We start from the raw sequence: 19,242 nt of genomic DNA, 5'->3' as shown, positions 1-19,242 counted from the left end.
GGGTGGGGGAGGGATGTGCTTGCTATACCAACAAAGAGAAAAAAGTAAGCCAGTTGCCACTCTATCTCTCTAAGCTCACAGGTTTTCACCCTAGCCTTTGAATTTTATTAGAGCAATAGAGATTTAGTTAAAACTACCTTTAGTGGCAGCAACAGAGCCTTTGTCTGGGAATGGAATTTCCCCCAGGCTAAGGCATCCATGGCCAGGCAGCAAGTGGTTTAAAGCATAGCCACTATAATGAAAGTAAAACAACAAATCCTTGTATTTTTTCACTCCTCATTTAAATAAAGAAGTGAATCTTACTACCTAATCAAATAATAAAAGACACTTCTGCACTCCAAGGAAGCGGTAGATTATCCATTAAAGTGTGTTTGGCATGGCTCTTTGTTGTTTGTTTCCTATTAATTTAAGAGCCAGGGAGGTTTCACTGAGTTGCGAATTTTCCTGGTGAGTGATCTTAATGACATTTTCCCTATGGACACCAGAAACCAGGTCCCTGTACTCAATTAAAAACAATACAAAATAGGGTCTCACTAGATAGGCCAAAATGACCTTGAATTTATTATCCTCTCACTTTGCCTCTGGAGTAATGGGATTACAGGTACACACCACTCCCAGACGAACTGCTGCTTTCTGGTGTGATTGCTTTTGTTATCTCATCTGAGCCCATGTGATGAGTCACTGAGAAACCATATACCACTCAAGTAGAGTGACACAGCCTCTGGCCCCCAGCACTGATCACACTGTCCCCTTCTTTCACCTTTCTTTATATCTCTGATCCTTAGCCATCTCTTCCTTAAGCATTCTGGTTCAGCTTACTCTAGATGAAATTTCATTTCCCCATGAGGCAAAATGCTGAGTGGTATTTAGCCATTGTCCTTGAGTTTGACACCTTTGCCTGTCTTAGCTCTAGGCTATTTCATTGCATTATATTTTCTTTCCCTTAACCTGCTATTAAAACCAATTTACATGTCAGAAAAGTTCCTGGCTTACGGAAAAATCTAGCCTAAAATTTTGGAGTTGTGTGTGGGCTATGAGAAGAACAGGACCAAGTGTCTCAGAAGAAGATAAGGACAGAGGGACATAATGGTGCTTCCCTCAACACTGAAAAGGCTAAGGCAAAAAGACAAGGAATTCAGGGCAATCAGAGATACATAGCGAAATCCTGTCTCAAAAATACTACTAATAATAGAGGCTATAAAGATGTCTCAGCAGTTTAAGAGTGATCACTGCTCTTGGAGATGTCTAGAGTTCAGTTCTCAGCACCCACATCAGGTGGCTCACCTGCAACTCCAGCTCCAAGGGATTTGATATCTTCTTCTTGTCTCTATGGATATACACACACACTTTAAAATAATATAATATGATCAAAATACATTACATGAAATTCTCAAAGAATTAATAAAATATAAATAAATTTGAAAATTAATAAAATGGACATCTGAGTGGAAGTGTCTAGGTAGACACATTGGAGTTTGAAGAACCAAAGCACCCCCATTTCAAGCAAGCCCCTCTCCCCAGCTTGAAACAGGCCTGAGTTTCAAAATTCTCAGAGCTGCTGACATAGGTCTCAGGAACCAAAAAGTACAAAGTCAGGATGTTTGAAGGACTATCTGGTAGCAATTGATTAACCACAGAATGCCCTAATGCCGGAGATAGTCTATAAAGTTTGACAAACAATCAGCAAAACTGCAAAGTAACATAACAAAGAAATTTTGGAAAGCCCCTAAAACTTGAGCCAATAAGAATTGAACCCTTACTAGCACCCCTAACTGATGTAACCTTGTGATTTTTGCCTTTAAAAACTGAGCATGCAGAGGAGCAGGCACCTCCTCTAGCCTCTGCTACATGGGGGTGTTAGACGAGGTCCCCGCTGCGCGGCTTGAATTGCCCTATTAAACCCTGCTTTTGCATGTCAGTAAATTCGTGTCTCTGGTGGTCTCTTCAGGGTTCTTGATCCCAGGGCACAACAGAGTTCAGGGAAATGTTGAGGCTAGTGATACAGTTTGGTGAGCCATGGGACTAAGTACAGAGAGAGAAAGGTCTGAGAATTAAGCACAAGAAATCAAAACATCATGAATGTTCAGTATCTATAGTTTGCCCTCTATGTCCACAGGTTCTATATTTCATAAGTTAACCCAATCTCAGATCAAACATATTTTTCAAAATTGTGTCTAAGGGAACAAGGGGAACTAATAGTAAGGTGAGTACGGAGAGAATAAAGAGCATGGAGGGGAATACTCTCAACATACAATGTATACTTGTATCAAAATGTCTTCATGTGATGCAATATGATGTACCATGGTTATAGACAATGAAAAAATGTAATAAAAAGGCAAAAGATTAAAAGAAAAAAATAGTTCATTAAACTTATTTCACTTGTGGTAGAAGAGGAGGATAATGGATACTGTACAAAGACTTCAGTTTCATTTCAAATGTTTATTTAAAATTATCCATTAAACTGCATGAGTAACAGTATCAAAAGAGTTGCATCTGCACTTAATAGGTATAGATTCTTTTTGCCATTTCCTTCCAAATAGTACAGTATAGCAACTGTTTACAAAGTGTGTGCCTTGTATTGTATTATTAGTAATCTACAGATGATTTTAAAGTATATGAGAGGATGTGATAGGTTATAAGCAAATAATATACTATTTTATGTAAGAAACTTGGTCATCCATGAACTTGGTGTCCCATAGGGTCCCAGAACTAGTCTGCCCTGGGTAACAGGAGATAATTGCATTTGTTCAATTAAAGATAAGTGCAACCCTTGAACAGAAATTTAAGAACTGTCACAGCTTATGTACCCAGACTGAGGCAATTTGGGTGTAATCATTCATTATAATCTCCATTTTTGCAGTCTTTCAAGTTTAAATGTGAGTAAAGATTCTCTTTGGCCTTTTAAGAATATGTCTATTGTGTATTGCTGTTGTTTGTGAAGCTGGTTAAACAAAGTGCTGCTGTATGGATTTGCTTATTGTTTCTTACTTCTCAGAGTGTCTGAGCAACATTCAGTGATATGTGTAAATATAAATTTATCAAAGAACACAAAAGGAGATCATGGGTGAGCACCAACTGGGTAAGGAGAAGCTGGACAAGAAGATGGGTACACAGAAGGACAATTCCAGTCTGGGTAGGGTACTTTAACTCCAGCAAGAACACACTGACCAAAGCCTAGAATTTTCCTGTTCTATTTTGTCACTTTCTCTGAAATATGACATCAGAAAGTCTCTTGGATATATACCTGAATGTCTCACCTCAGTGTGAGTGAACTCTGTCAAAATAAGATCAACCTAGAGAGAACTAGTACTCTGAAGACTGGATCCTGGGACACAGCAACAGAAGATGACTATAATTCATTGGGAGACACAATAATTCTTTGTTTCACATTACTATTGGTTTCCTTTTTCTGCCTATGTCCTCAACAACAGCTGTTTCTCAGGTCTCCCCTTGGCCTCTGTCTGGAGCAGTGCCCTACAGTGGATGAGCTTCCCCATTTTCAGTATCCTACTCAGGGAGATAAAGGTGTCTCACTATGTCCAGTGTATTCAAGGCTTAACAGGAGCATGTTCACAAAACACTTTTCATGGTTTGTCCCTGCTTGAAAAGTAAATGGGAAAGAAAACTAAACTAGATATATGGGATTCAGTGTTACAGTTTGAAAATGAAATATCCACCCCAAATCTCATGTTTCAAATCCTTGTTCCATGTGTGGTGGAATTATTTGGGGACATTGCAAAACCTTTAGGAGTTCAAACCTAGTTGATAAACACAGACAGCTAATGGTAGGCCTTTGATGTCATAGCTCAGCCTCCAACTCTAGCACCTTCTCTATTCTCTACTTCCTGTTCTGCTATGACATGAGGAACCTCCACCACACATTCTCATCACCAGGAACTCAGACATGCCTTCTCTGCCATGATGGACTAAAGTCCACTAAAATCCTGAGCCAAATGAAATCTTTACATTCTTAAGTTATTTCTGTTAGGTATTTTGTAATAGCCATTAGAAGAGAAACTGATATGGTATTCTCCCATGAATTCTGTTGTCCTCTTGAACACTCAACCTATCATGGCCCAGAATCTTCTCCTGGGACATGTATAGGCAGTTCCTGCTCTTCATTCTACCTTGGGTGTTCACCCTTGTTAATAACCTAGAGAATGGCTGTTGTGTGATATTTTGATTGTGTTCTAACAAAGCTTGTTTGCAGTCAGAGGGCAGAGCTAGCCACCAGCTGACCAAAATTAACCATAGAGATTTGGAAGACTGTAGACAGGAGATAGGAAGTAGTAAGGCAGGGCTGAGAGAGGATCTTGGCCCTTTTGGAGGAAATTACAGAAGAGGCAGGAAATCACAGGTAGCTGCTCCCCTGCTTCTCTGGTCTTTCAGGTTCTTACCCCAATACCTGACCCCCAATTTTTTATTGGTAAGGAATAGTTAGATAAGGCTTCAGAACTCAGCTCCAGAATTCTCCTCTTCAAAAAGCTAAGGAGGTTTGTCTATATCCAGTGAGACTCCTCTTCTGCCCCAGTGAACTGTGGCTACTTGGTATGGAATCCAGATGGATGGGCAGAGCAGAAAGCAATCTGCAGGGATATAAGGATGGAGCCCTGCACAGGCATATGAGAAGTAATATTCAGCCAGTGGGGGAGGAGATTATTAGCAGAAGGAGCTGGGGGTGGGGGACAAAGGAGTTAAGGTAGGTGCCCAGTGGCCATTCTCCCTTGCCTTAGAAAACAGAATTCTTGCCCAGTAGGCTGAACAGCCCCCTATCCTATGCTTCCTGGGGCAGGAGTTCTTGCTTGAACTTGAAATTGTATCTTATCACAAATTTCCTCTTGTTACCCTCTGTCAATCCCTTGAGAGTCCCTGGACCTACTACTTCCTTGAACCCAAAATGGCTGGGCCCTAGCATGACAAACCCACCTCCCTTTATAGCACTTCCTGACTACAGAGGTTTTTGTTCAACCTGGGCACCCCATCAAGTTACCTCCTAGCTAAGAGAAAGCCTTGTGCGAGGTATGGGTCCCCTCTCCCTGTAGCAGACACTGATCCATGGAGGATGATGCTATCTGTCATGTGCATCCAAACGCCAAAAGAATGCTCATGTCAAGTTCTTTTTTTTAACCTAAGCACAAATTTTGGCAATGAATTCGTATGTAAGGGTAGAGATAGGAATGCAAGGAATGGAGGAGGTTGACCTAATTCTGAGAAACCAGGGGCCACCATATCTGGGAATGCCTAATATCTATGCTATACCTTGAAGTAAGATGGGGCAAAGCTGAATTTCTTTCTTATCTGTATTTATTAATTTTAATTTGTTAATTTTGTATTTCAGCCAGATTCTCTACCTTCCCTAGAGACTGGGCATGTCATGAATGATCTAATGAAATAAATAATGAATAAATGCTTCTCTCTTGGATTCCAATTTAAGTCCAAGGAGCCCGCTGAGATATGACGTCTATTCTTGTCAATTATTTCTTCAGACCGACCTCTGGTTACTAATTGGCTCATTTAAATTCCTTCTGTTGAGGGCATGTTACAATGGAAATAAAAAAAAGAGAGCAGCAAACTTGAGTTTGTTGTTGGATGCATTTGAAACAATGGCATTGCCATTACAATATAAGGTACCATACAAAATTGTGATCCTTGGAAATGATAACAGCTTTTCACTTTTTGCATATAATTAGTGTTCCATAGTAAGCCCTGAATATTAATTCTAATTCTTGATCCTTGCTTGCTTATAATTTTGTCTGTACTAAAAAATCCTGGCTTCAGACAGAATGTGCCAGCATCCTTTCCTATAGAAAAACAAAGAAATGCATTTGTATGGCACATTGGGTAGATGGATAAGGTTGTTGCATGTCTGGAAGTGGACAATCCAGGCCTATAGCCACCAGAGATCCTATCTGTCTGTCTGAAGGGATAAAAATCTCTAAATAGCTACATACATACAACATATGATTGGGTCTATATTTGGGAAGATATAAAGCAATCAGGTCAACTGAAAGCAACATGTTCTTTTTGATTATAACTATTCTAACTAGAATGAAGTGATGCTTTATTATGGTTTTGATTTTTCATTTCCTCCAAAACAGCTATCTTCATGCCTGGACCTCCAGAATGTGGTATTCCATATGTAAATCATTAAACCTAATTAAAGAACTTCAAATAGTGATGAATCAGGGATGGAAGCAGTGCCTAATGATCATGGTGGAGAAATAGCTGTGAAGGAGGCATTGTCAGAAACATATCTATCTGTAAGTAATATTTCATCAGTGCCATAAAGGATTACCTCAGGCATAAAGGGAGAAAAGAATCTTCCAGAGATTAAAAAAAAAAAAAAGACTTGTCCTGTCAGAGGATTTATGAGAACTAGCAGTCTGGAAGGGGAGGAGAAAGGTTCAAGGCAAGTCTGGGGAAGCAAATGGGAATAGAGCAGGTACAGCTTTGGGAGCCATGGTGTGTTATAGTCAAAGTGCAAAAGAGCAGCTATTGAAGATAATTGAGCCTGAACTGACAGGCCATTTGGAGCACATGCCTATCATCCCAGGTACTCAGAAAAGTAACAAAAGCAGTTTGAGGCCAACCTGCACTACATAGCAATATCCTATCTCAGAATATTTTTTAAATTTTGCTACAATTATTTACCTATGGGGGGCATGTATGTGATATTTACAAGAGTTGATTCTTTCCTTCCCTTGTGTAGGTCCAGAAGATCAAGTTCAGGTCATCATGCTTGGAGGCAAGTACCTCTGCTCACTGAGCAATCTTGTCAGTCTTCAAATCTGGGGGAGTGGGAGATAAAGGGATGGGAAAATAGCTCAGTTTGGAGCACTTACTTAGCATGCATGATGCCCTGGCATCAGTCTCCAATACCAAGAAAAAAAAGGTAAAGGGATCATTTGGACTGCTTAGTTAAAGAGCATCTAGGACACATTTTAGCTAGCAATGACTCATCAGAGAGGTTTTAACTGATGAGAAGTAACTCAAGATGTGCTATTCAAATAGGAATAATGGTGGACCACAAACTTAATTTTTATGGTCAAAATTTATTGTTATTAATAGCTCTAGCTTCATTATCTTATTAAATTCACATAAGAAAAACATATACTCAAAATCAAGATTGAAAATCAGGTCTAGTTGTCTCTGGAAATGTGAGCTCTTAACATTTGTATTCTTTTTGAAAGTAGGGCAATTTAACCAGCAATCTATTTCCAAAGAAAATGCTTTGGAGGAGGGGGGTGACTGGAAGCTGACTCAGTAGTTCAGAGCAGGGGACCCAGGTTCAGTTCCCAGAACCCACATGGTATTCACCACCATTTGTAACTCCAGGTACAGGAGATATGACATCCCCTTCTAGCCTTCATGGGCATCAGGTACTCATAAATACACTCAAACACACACACACACACACACACACACACACACACACACACACACACTATTAAAAAATAAATAAAAGAAAGAAAATATTTGGGACTACTAAACCCCAATTTGCATCTAATAATAAGTAGTTCCTGTTTGGTGTTGAATGTAAGAAACAAACCAGCATGATTTCTGTTTTAATTATTTTATGTGTATGGGTGTTTTGCCTACATGTGTGTCTATGTACCACATTCATGTAGTGCCTATGGAGGCAAGATGTGGACATCAGATCCCCTGGGGCTGCAGTTTCAGATGTTTGTGAGTTTTCTTGTGAGTGCTGAGGATCTCTGTTTTGTTGATAGCTATTTTAATTGGAATGAGATGGTACCAGGCCATGGTTTTCATTTGCATTTCTCTGCTGGTGAGTGATGTCAAGTACTTTGTTTTACATAATTGGCCACTTGTAGATCTTCTTTTGAGAAATTTCTGTTTCAGACTATTGTCCACTTTCCACCAGATTATGTTTTTTGTTTCTTTTCTTTTTGCCATTATCCTGAGTTCCTTATCTATTCTGGATGCTAACCCTTTGTCAGATAGAGTATGCTAAGAGTTTCTTCATTCTGCTGGTTTTTCCTTGTTGCTGTGTAGCTTTTTAGTGTGTTATAGTCCAGTTGTGTATTTTTGCATTTGTTTCAGTTCTTTTGAGCTCCTATCCAAACAATTCTTGCTCATCCCAATGTCTCTGTATATTTTCATTACACTTAGACCTCATATTTGTCTTTAATCCATCTTGAGCTGAGTTTTATATATGGCAAGTGATAAGTGTCTAAAGGAAATGAAATTATGTCAAAGCACATGCATACGCCCATGTTTATTATATCACTGCTCATAATAGCCAAGGAATGGAAAGAAACTATGTGTCTATTGACTGCTAAATAGATAAAGAAAATATATTACATATCACACCATGGGCTACTACTATTCAGTCATAAAAAGGATGAAATTCTGATTTTTGGCAGCATTCATAGAACTAGAGATGATTACATTAAGCGAAATAAAATATTTACTTTTACATGAAATCTAAAAGTACTGATCTCATAGAAGTTGAAGGTAGAAACAGGAGAGAGTAGAAGGGAAGGAATAAATAGGTGAGATTGATTAATGGGCATTTCATCACAGTTAGGCAAAGTAATTCTGGTACTGTATTTCATAGTATGGTGACGTTTGGTGATGATAAAATATGCATTTCAATAACAGGCAGGAAGATTTTGAATGCTTCACTACAAGAGAATGATAAATGTGAAGAGGTAGGTATGTTTATTTTGAGTTGAACATTATACAAAATATATTATGTGTAGTTACAGTAATTTATGATACTCCCCCAAAATACCTGAATTAGAAAAATCAAACAAAACCATACTTTTCTGTTGCTGAGCTAAACCATAGGGAGACCAGTTAAAATAATCTGGCTGCTTATCTAAGGAAATGCAGCTTCTTGTAATACCAAATTCTGAAATAATAAAAATGAGTTCTTTAAGCCGAGCAGTGGTGGCACACACCTTTAATCCCAGGAGGCAGAGCCAGGTGGATCTCTGTGAGTTCAAGGCCAGCCTGGGCTACCAAGTGAGTTCCAGAAAAGGTACAAAGCTACACAGAGAAACCTGTCTGGGGGGAAAAAAGAGTTCTTTAAAAACTATCCTGAAACTCATATGGAATCACAAAGATTCTGCATAGCCAACACAATCCTGAGCAAAAACAAACAAACTAAACTAAAAAACAATGCTGGTGGGGATCAACATTCTGGATTTTAAAGTATATTATAGACCCATAGTAGTCAAAACAATATGGTACAATCATAAAAACAAATATGCAGACCAATGAGACAAAATCAAAGACCCAAACATAAGTACATTTAGCCCCGGCAATTTTATTTGACAAAGATAGCAAAAACATAAACTGGAGAAAAGAAAGCATCTTCAAAAATGGTGCTGGGAAAACTGGAGATCCATATGCAGAATAATGAAATTAGACAGTTATTGTAGCATGAATCTTAAAAGGTCTTATTAATAAAAACAAACCCAGTGCCAATTATTGGGGTGAATGCTGGAAGATCAGAGAAGCGGAATAAGCCACAGCCACCTCACTTTGCCAATTCCTCAGCTGATCCTGTTTCCTCAGACTGGAAGCCTCTGAGTCCTCATCCAAATGGATGTCAGCTGAACTGCTGCTAAAAGCTAAAAGCTTAAACAATGGCTCTAGTTCCTGGTCCTCACGCCTTATATACCTTTCTTCTTCCTGCCATCACTTTTTGGGATTAAAGGCGTGTGTCACCAAGCCTGGCTGTTTCCAGTGTGGCCTTGAACTCACAGAGATCCAGAGGTATTTCTGCCTCTGGAATGCTAGGATTAAAGGTGTGTGCTACCACTGCCTAAATCTATGTTTAATATAGTGGCTGTTCTGTTTTCTGACCCCCAGATAAGTTTATCATGAAAACTGAGACACTAGAACTGCTGAAAGAAAACGTAAGCAGTATCCTACATAATATAGGTGCAGTAAAGGACTTTTCTAAACAGAACTCCATTTGTCTAAGAATTAAGGCCAATGATTGACAAGTGGGATTTCATAAGACTAGAAAGCTTCTGTACAGCTAAAGAAATAATCAAGCAGGTGAAGAGGAAGTCCATACAAAGACAATTATACATATGATAACAGAATATGTAAAGAACTGAAAAAACAAAATAGTCAAAGGATTCAGCCATGGTCAATACTGCTCTATCCATAATAGCTAGGCAACTGAAGAAACATACATGTCCTTCAATTGACCAATAGATAGTGAAAATGTGGCATGTATACACTATGGAATACTATTCAACTGTAGAGAAAAAATGAAATCATGAATTTTGCAGGTAAATGGATAGAACTAGAAAAGATCATATTGAATGATGTAAAATCCAAACCCAGAAAGACAAATGTCACATGTTCTTTCTTACTGGAAGTTCTTATCTCCAAATCTTCAGATGTGAGTATATATCCTGGAATAGCCACAGAAACCAGGAAAGTAGAAAGGATCATTGCTGGAGTTGAGGTATGGGAGCACAATAGAGAAATAGCAGGCTACAAGTGACCTGATGAGGAAAACAGGGGCTCTAATTAGGAAAAGGAGGGAGATAAATACAGAAGGAGAGAGGAGGCTAAAATAACAGTAAAGATGTCTAAAGTCATAAAGTATGCTATTAACTATTTACTAAAAATACCTGTAATACATGAAAGTCATTGTGTAAATATAGTTCAAACAAAATTTTCCCATCTGAGCTAAAAACGCTCCCTCCAAGAGCCAAACACCATCTAACAAAACCCCAACACCAGGAAGAAGAAGCCCTCTTTTGAGTTGTTGGTCAGGGCTGCCCAAGAGACTCCCAAAACATTACAGGCTATTTCTATTGCCTTTGGTTTCCCCCCAGATGTGGAAAGTAAGTCCCTATTGCTAAAGACACCATGCACTTCAGACACAGGACCAAGAGACCCCTGAGCTGGAACTGACCTGAAAGTGCCCTTCCTGAGGACTAGCTTCCATGGTTCCAGAAGGCACCATGAAAGCTTCCAAAGGAGGTAAATAACCAAGAGTAGTCATATTCAGCGATGGTGCCTATGAACCCCATCGATGACCAGCATGGAAGGATAATTCTAAGGGTGCAATAGTGTCCCACACAACTAAGTGGTAGATAATAACTCTCTAATTGGACTTAGGACCCACTCAATAAAATGGAAACCGTGCCTGGTACTGGAGATCTAGCTAACTACTCAGTGCTAGTAAAGTCATGGTTATTACAATCACTAATTTACTAAACAGGCATAATCACTAACAATAATCTATAAACACTTGCTCTCAGACTAACAGATAAGGATAATCTCCATCCTCTTTATCCCTCACCAAGGAAACCTCTCTTTGGAAGAAACAGAGACCATTACAGAAAACCACAACCAATCAAAATTCAGAGTTGCTGAGCCCAGTCCCAATGGATACATCTACAAAACACTCCTTAGGGAATATTGCAGAAGAAGGTACAGAAAGATAGTGAGAGCCAAAGGATCAGGGAAAGTGCCATGAGATTGTGTCTCCTAGTAATATCAGAAAGTATAGCCATAAAGTCTCACCAGTATGACTGTCCAAACAAGAGCTGAACAAGGATGACATCCATAGACATGCTAAGGTGGATAGGGAAAGCCCAGGAGGCCTCAACCCTACACAAAGAACTATAGGCAACTAAGGAATGCTGAGAGTGGGAGAAATAGTCTCCAAGGAAGAGCACATCAATTGATTATTCAATACCAAATGGTGAGCCCTGAAAACATACACACCAGTAACATTACACAGGCTGAGCATATTGTATTTAGAAATATATATGTATATGCACATATCAGTGTAACAACAATTAGAAAAGAGGCCATACATTTGAAAAAGAATATATTAGATTTCTCTAGAGCAGTGATTCTCAACCTTTCTAATGCTGCGACCCTTTAATACAGTTCCTCATGTTGTGGTGAGCCCCAACCATAAAAGTATTCTATTGCTACTTCATAACTGTAATTTTGTCATTGTTATGAATAGTAATGTAAACATCTGATATTTAGGATATCGGATATGGGACACCCAAAGGAGTCACAACCCATAGGTTGATAACCACTGATCTAGAGTAACAGAATTTATAGAATGTATTTCTCTCCTCTGCTCTCTCTCTCTCATATATATATGATATGTAAGCATGATTTATGACTGTAGTCCAGCTAGTCCAATACTGGCTGCCTATGAACTGAAGGTCTAAGAATCTAGTAGTTGTTCAGTCCATGAGGCTGGATATCTCAGCCTATTTTCAATATATGCTAGAATCCCAAAGAAGTAGGCTCTGATGCCAGTGAAGGAATGGACTTGCTAGGAAGGTGAGAGTAAGCAGGCAAAGGGCAAAAGCTTCCTTCTTCCATGTCCTTATATAGGCCTCCAACAAGAATGTATTGCCCAGATTATCATGGGTTTTTCAAACTCAAAAGGTCTAGATTAGAGGTGTATCTTCCTACCTTAAAGATCAAGATTGGAAGTAGATATTCCCACTTCGAATTTAACAAAAATCTCTCACAGGCATGCTCCTCCGTTTTGGGATTTTAGTTAATTTCAGATGTAATCAAGTTGACAACCAAGAACAGCCATCACAAAGGATTATATGGGAAGGTTTGGAAGGTGGAAAGGGAAGGGGGAAATGAAATAATGTAATCATATTATAATCTCAAAAATAAAAGAATTAACTAAATTTCAACAGTGGGTTCTTTATAATGTCTAACAATTGCTTATTGGGGCTTGTTTCAAGATCTCACCCTCACTCTGCCCACAGCTATGTCATAAACTTTTCCAATCTTTTATAATTCCAAACAATTTTCTGCCATTCTAAACCTTACTTAAAATATAACCTAACCCCAGTTGCAAATCCTATAAGTCCTTCCCTAATTCTTCATCTTAAGACACCAGACACAGGGGTGTTCATCTGTAATCCTAGAACTTAGGAGGTGGATACAAGAGAATTGAAAATTCAAGGTCATTATCAGCTACATAGCATTTTGAAGGCCAGACTGGGTTACACCAAACCCTGTGCCCCTTCTTCCACAAAAAGGAAAAGAAAAAAATTTTAAATGTAGAGGAGGGGTTGGAGGAGCAGGAAGCAGAGGAGAAAAGTATCTACCACACACTAAACTTTTTTGATGTAAAGCCCCACTCCCACCCAATCCCCATTCCCACCACCCTGTTGCTGTGTGACTGATGAACTTTGATTGCTTGGACCCTTTCTAACATGTTTGGACAGTGAACACTGGCAAATGCCTAGTAAGATGCTCTTGTTTGGGGCTTTACCATATAAAAGGAGTGATACAAGTCACAACATGCCCACACGGTTGGGCATGCCTGGCGGACCGCCTAGTTATTTCTGGTTCAAAATAGCCATTTCCAGGTCAAAACATCTTGCGTGACTAGGACTCCATGGCTTTGCATGGTTGCATAAAGTGCACGCAGCCATGTAATCTATGCGCATTCGTGGAGTAGCTACATGCATTCCTGTACACATGCGCGGCCCACTCTTTAAAAGCCAGCACCATTTTTGCACCAGTCTCTTCTCTCTTCTCCTCTTCTCTTCTCCCCTTCTTTTCTTGAGCATGCGTGTGTTTCCCACAGGCCTGTCACATCTCTTTTCTACCCTACATTAATAAACAGCTCTTCTGTGGATTTGTTGTGTTCGGGATGATTCCTTGCAGGGTTAAGAGCACCAAATAACTAACATTCTGGTGCCGTGATGGAATTGGTGCTTCCAGGTGCTGTGCGCCTGGAAACCTAGGAACCGGGGACGGGGACTCTGCTCTGCACAGACCGGGGATTCTGCTCCGTACACCACAGACCACTGTCCATTCACCTGGCCGCACAACCTTGCACCCAACACCACTCCTCTGATTGGTGAGTTTTCCACTTTTCAGCTTCCTGAATCCGAGAGAACTACCATTGAGCGTCCGGCGCCTCACCGGTTATTCTTGAAACTGGGGCCACGGTCTTTACTGGCTACAGTCGGCCCCTATTGCAGGCCTAAATTTCCAGCCATCTCCCATGTCTGCAGCTTGAGATATTTCTCACAATAGGACCACCACCGCCACCGGGTGCATCCTGGGGCTGTATGAAGCCGGGACGTTTTGTACGCTCAACAGGCCAGTTAGACTTTAAAGATTCCCAGGAAATCCTTGCTTCACGCAGCGGGGCCTCTGCTTCTCAGCTGACGAGTAACAAAGTGGCTTGTGCCCGGGATCCATCCTTGGCCTCGGGGACGCCCGGGGTCTTGGCTCCAGATCACGGTTTTTTGTTTTTTTGGTTTTTTTTTTCTGCCTCTCTGCTGCAGACATGGGAAATAAGGCTTCCAACCCAATCAGTCCTTCCTCTCCCTTAGGCTGTCTTCTTGAAGCTTTACTTAAAGATTCCTCAGCTTATCCGTCTTTGTACTGAGAGATGACCCAGGTATGCTTTAGAAAATAACAAAAAATCTCGATATTTTGTGGGAGTTATCTAATTCTGGCCAGTGAACAGGCAAATGGAAAGAGTTGCTCTCTATCATAGCTTTCTTCTCAATGTTAAACTGTCTCTTCTGGATTCCTTCTCTCCTGCTCATGTGCTCCTAGCTATGCCTAAACTGGAAGATTCTCTGACTCCGGAATCTCTGACTCTAGATGCTGCTAATGAACCTCCACCTATTCAACCTCCGGCTCCCACCCCTACTCCTAGGGCATCTGTTCCTTCAGCTCCTCTTCTGGATTCTTCTTCCTCAGCAGCAGCCGTTTCCAAAGGCCCTGCTCCGGCTCCAACTTTCATTCTCCCTTCTCTCTTCCCTCCACGCAGTCTCTCTGTCTCTCTCTCCCTCTCTCTCTCAAGAAAGCTCTAGAAAGACTCGATACAACAACCAAGGACCTGCTGACTGCTGCTGTTTGCCGCCTCCTCCCCTGTCCAGTGAGACTGCGAGCGAGCGTGTGCTCATCCCTTACCTCTGCTGGATCCCTATACAACTACCCTGATACTGCCATGATTCTTCACAGTGAGTCTGCCGTTCTCACGGCTGTAGTCTGAGCTATATCTTTGCAACGGACACCCCAGGGGTTGTCCTTGGGCTGTGCTGGCAACGGGAGGCACATTTTTGCTCCTGATGAGGAGAAAAATGTCGTCTGGGGTCTACCGGGTAGACCACTGCAGCACAGTCGCAGCCCTTTCCATCCCTTGATGAAGAGGATGGCGAACTTGAGCTGATTCTTAGATCTCTCTCCATTCTTTGGGGATGCCCAAAATTGGAGTCTGATCCTGGTTTGTTATTTTAATTTTTTTTTAATTTTTCTCTCAGCTATAGCCATGGGACAAAGGGGCAGATACATTTATCACCTACATTTGCAGATAGGGGTGGGTACTGGTAAACCTGGCCACATAACAGCGTCGCAGGAACTTCTGCCATCAAATGGGCAAATAAGAGTTATTTTATGTCCCAGCTTTCTGTTGAAGCTCTAAACCCTTCTCCTTCCCCACTTCTGCATCTGCCACATGTAACCTTTTCTGCCTGACTTCCCTGCCGGCAGTGGGTGCGCTCAAATGCGCGGCTTGGGCGGTTTCTAAGACTCACCCTAACTCACCTTAACTCCACCCACTCATTCTCAAACTGCCTTGAGAAGCACAGATGGGTCTAAAAGCAGCTGAGATCTAAACAGTTAAGTTTACAATAATCAGGATGGCTCCTAAGCCAAAAAAAAAAAAAAAAAAATCAGCTTATAGCCTCAGGCAAGTCTTCCAAAAGGATTGGTTTACAGTCTGCCTACTGGCAGATCTTCCAAAAGCTGTCCTTAAGCCACCAATCATCAGGGAAAAAAATTCAGGACACAGAGTAAAGTCTGTCTCTTGTTCCCAGCTAAAAGTTAAATATCTGGAGAGCAAGGCTCCTGACCCCATGGGCAAAAGAGTCATCTGTGGCATTTAAGGTGTGCCAGGGAAGAGATAAAAGCCCGAAAACAAAATTGCCAAGTGCTAGCACTTGCTGAATCCCAAAAGCTGTTGGGTACCTGTTTTAAGTGAAGAAAGGCCACAGGCTAGGGCTAGTGAATGCCCTGCCCATCAACAGCCTTGTTAAAGGTGCCGCCTAGAAAGACAGTCAGCTGACTGCCCCCAGGCGCCAAGACACATGGGTACATCAAGCTAAACCTCCAGCAGACCTAGGCTTGGCTACAGACAGCAGGGAACCCAGAACTCAGCAGGGAAGCGATCAGTTTCTTTCCTTCTGGACACCAGAGCCATTGATTCAGTCCTGGGAGTTTTAGGATGTCACTACTCCTTTCTATTGTCGGGAACAGAGGACAGCCTTACTTACCTCCCCAGATTTAATTGTACTTTCAGAGTTACTTAATGAGAAAGATTTCCAACTAAGATAAGAGCTCATTGTCTCACTTTAAAGTTACCGCCTGTGTTTCTCATGTGCATACAGACAGAGCCATGTGTTAGTTATCTAGTGGCGCTCTTACCCCGCGAGGAACACATCCCAAACATGACAAATCCACAGAAGAGTTTTTATTAAAGAGGATAGAGGATAGAGGTGACAGGCCTGTGTGAAGCACACATGTGATTGAGGAGAGGAGAGAAGAGAAGAAGAGGAGAGAGACCTGTGCAAAATGGCGCCGGCTTTTTAAAGAGTGAGCCACACATGCAAACAGGACCCCATGTGGCTACTCCACGCATTCATGTAGATTACATGGCCGCGTGCACTTTACACAACCATGTAAAGCCATGGAGTCCTAGCCACAGGAGATGTTCTGACCTGGAAATGGCTCTTTTGAACCGGAAATAATTAGGCGGTCCGCCGGGCAAGCCCAACCGTGTGGACATGTTGTAATTTTCTATCACCATGATCTTTGCCTTGTCCCTAATTAAAAAAAAAATAAGTTCTCATGCACTCTCAAGTTTCAGAGGACATCAGGATCCACTGCCTTGTCACCAATTCCAGAGGAATAAGGTATCACCCCTTCCTTTCCCAACTAGGGCCACACAGGGCCGGAGGCAAAAGGACCATCAAAATATCCAGGCAATAAGGATATAACAATCTATCACTGTTCAATACTCAGCAACTGATCACCTGTGTTTCCTAAATGCTAAACTAACAAAACAAACAGGTGCCTTAAATAAACTACCTCGAATAAGGCTTGTCTCAGGTAAAAATCAAGCAGAGTACTAGAACATCACAGCCACCTTTTTAAGATGTCTCCATCTGGACAGGCCAGATCTACCTCAGATAAGTGTCAACTCCAAAAATAAAATAATGAGTCTTTTCTCTAAGCTTTTTATGTCACCAGTATCTTGTCAGACAAAAGGTTCCCAGCCACACCATGAAGGATGGACACAGCTGCAGGACTTCATCCCAGGACTTAAGGAGCCAGCCTCCCCATCCCCTCAAGGACCAATCGACATCCATCATTCAGCTTGAAGCAGTCTTTGAGAGAAACTGTGCCCCATACCCACTCATCCATATTTTTTTTCTTTAGAGAAAAACAAGTCAGGAATGATAGAAAGTCACAACATGCCTGGCGGACCGCCTACTTATTTCCGGTTCAAAATAGCCATTTCCGGGTTAAAACATCTCACATTTTGCACAGGCCTCTTCTTCTCTTCTCTTCCTCTCTTGTCCTCTTAATCATGTGTGTTTCACACAGCCTGTCACGTCTCTTCCTATACTATATTAATAAACAGCTCTTCTGTGGTTTTGTTGTGTTCGGGACGTTTCCTCGCAGGGTAAGAGCACTGCCAAATAACTAACAAGGAGGCCTTTCAGGTCCCTATGAAAGCACAGATTTCAGTCATGTGCAGTCTAAGAGGAATTCAGTCATTGGCATTAGTGTATAAACATTTCTTTACTCTGGTGTATCAAAAAAGGTGCAAACTTATGTACTATGGAAGGTAGAATACGCTGTACCTCAGGATGCCAGATCCTAGCCTTTTTTTTTTTTTTTTAATTTAAAAGACAAAACTGGGAAATTGTTCAAATCAGGTGTGTGTATGTGTGTGTGGCCAGCCACAAGAATATATTATAGAGATTCAGCTGTGTATTAAAGCTATACTTTGACTGGCCAAGGGTCTGTCAAAAGGCAAGCCATTTATTATGAATATTTGGTGTTATCCAGCTCTTAATATTTCAGCTGTCTTCTGCTATGAAATTCTTGCATGCCCAGACCATTTGGCTAACAGTTCAGCTCCCCAGACCTGCTGAACTTCTAGGTAACTAACTCCCCCCCCCCACATACACCGCTGAGCCTAGGAGACAAGCTGGCTGGAGACACATGGCTTTGCTTCTTGTGCAAATGAAGCTCAGACCATTCCCCAGACTCGGGGCCTAGGGGCTCTCCAGAGCAGTTGACTGAGAACAAAAGAGGTTTTTACATATCAAGGTGTGAGGTAGAACAACATTCCTGAGGAGGCAGAGAACCCTTGGCCAGTGAAGGAAAGGGCAGGCATTTTCTGTAGAGCAGACAGAAGGCATGGCCAGAGAAAAAGAGGAAGATAGAGGTTTTGTATCCAGTAAGGCAGAAAGTCTATCAGTACCAGGAGTAGAGAGTAGTAGAAATGGAGAATGAGGAAACAGAGGACAAATATGAGGCTGGAAGCATAAGAGCTTAGTTGTTAGCAGGACTGTGAGGAGAGGGAACCAGATGGAACTGAAGCTATGGAGACAGGATTTCACCCCAGAGAAATAGAATAGATGGATAAGGAGCTTGATGCACCTATAGTTATTTCTGCCCTGAATGCCTGATGGAGCTGTAGCTGTATTGATAATTTTGTCCTAGAGGAATAAAGTTAACAGACATAAGAGCATAGTGTATGAAGATTTCTTTCCCTCAGATATACCATGCCAGATATAGCAAAAATCTCCAGGACCCCTGGGTAGTGTGTGTGTGTGTGTGTGTGTGTGTGTGTGTGTGTGTGTGCGCACTTGTGCATGTGACTTATGTGTATGTCTGTGTTTGTGCATGAATGTGGAAGACAGTAAAGCTAGGTATTGATGGGAGCAGGGCAGAACCCATAATGCTTGAAATCTTCAAAGGTTTTATGTGTTTCTCCATGTTAGTATGCCTGGAACAGCAAGGATTTGAGGAGTGGCAGATGTGACATTTAACTTTTTGTTTTCACTATCAAGGCCCATTGTTGTTTGAGTGGCGGCCATGCTGATAGAAAAGAGAGCTGGATGCTTCGGTGGCAGAAGAATCATGAGCCATGGTGGGTGGGAGGGAGGGAGGGAGGGAGAGAGAGAGAGAGAGAGAGAGAGAGAGAGAGAGAGA

The sequence above is a fragment of the Onychomys torridus genome, chromosome X, assembly GCF_903995425.1.
Source record: "Onychomys torridus chromosome X, mOncTor1.1, whole genome shotgun sequence".
NCBI lineage: Eukaryota > Metazoa > Chordata > Mammalia > Rodentia > Cricetidae > Onychomys > Onychomys torridus.
This window is presented reverse-complemented; position numbering follows the sequence as displayed.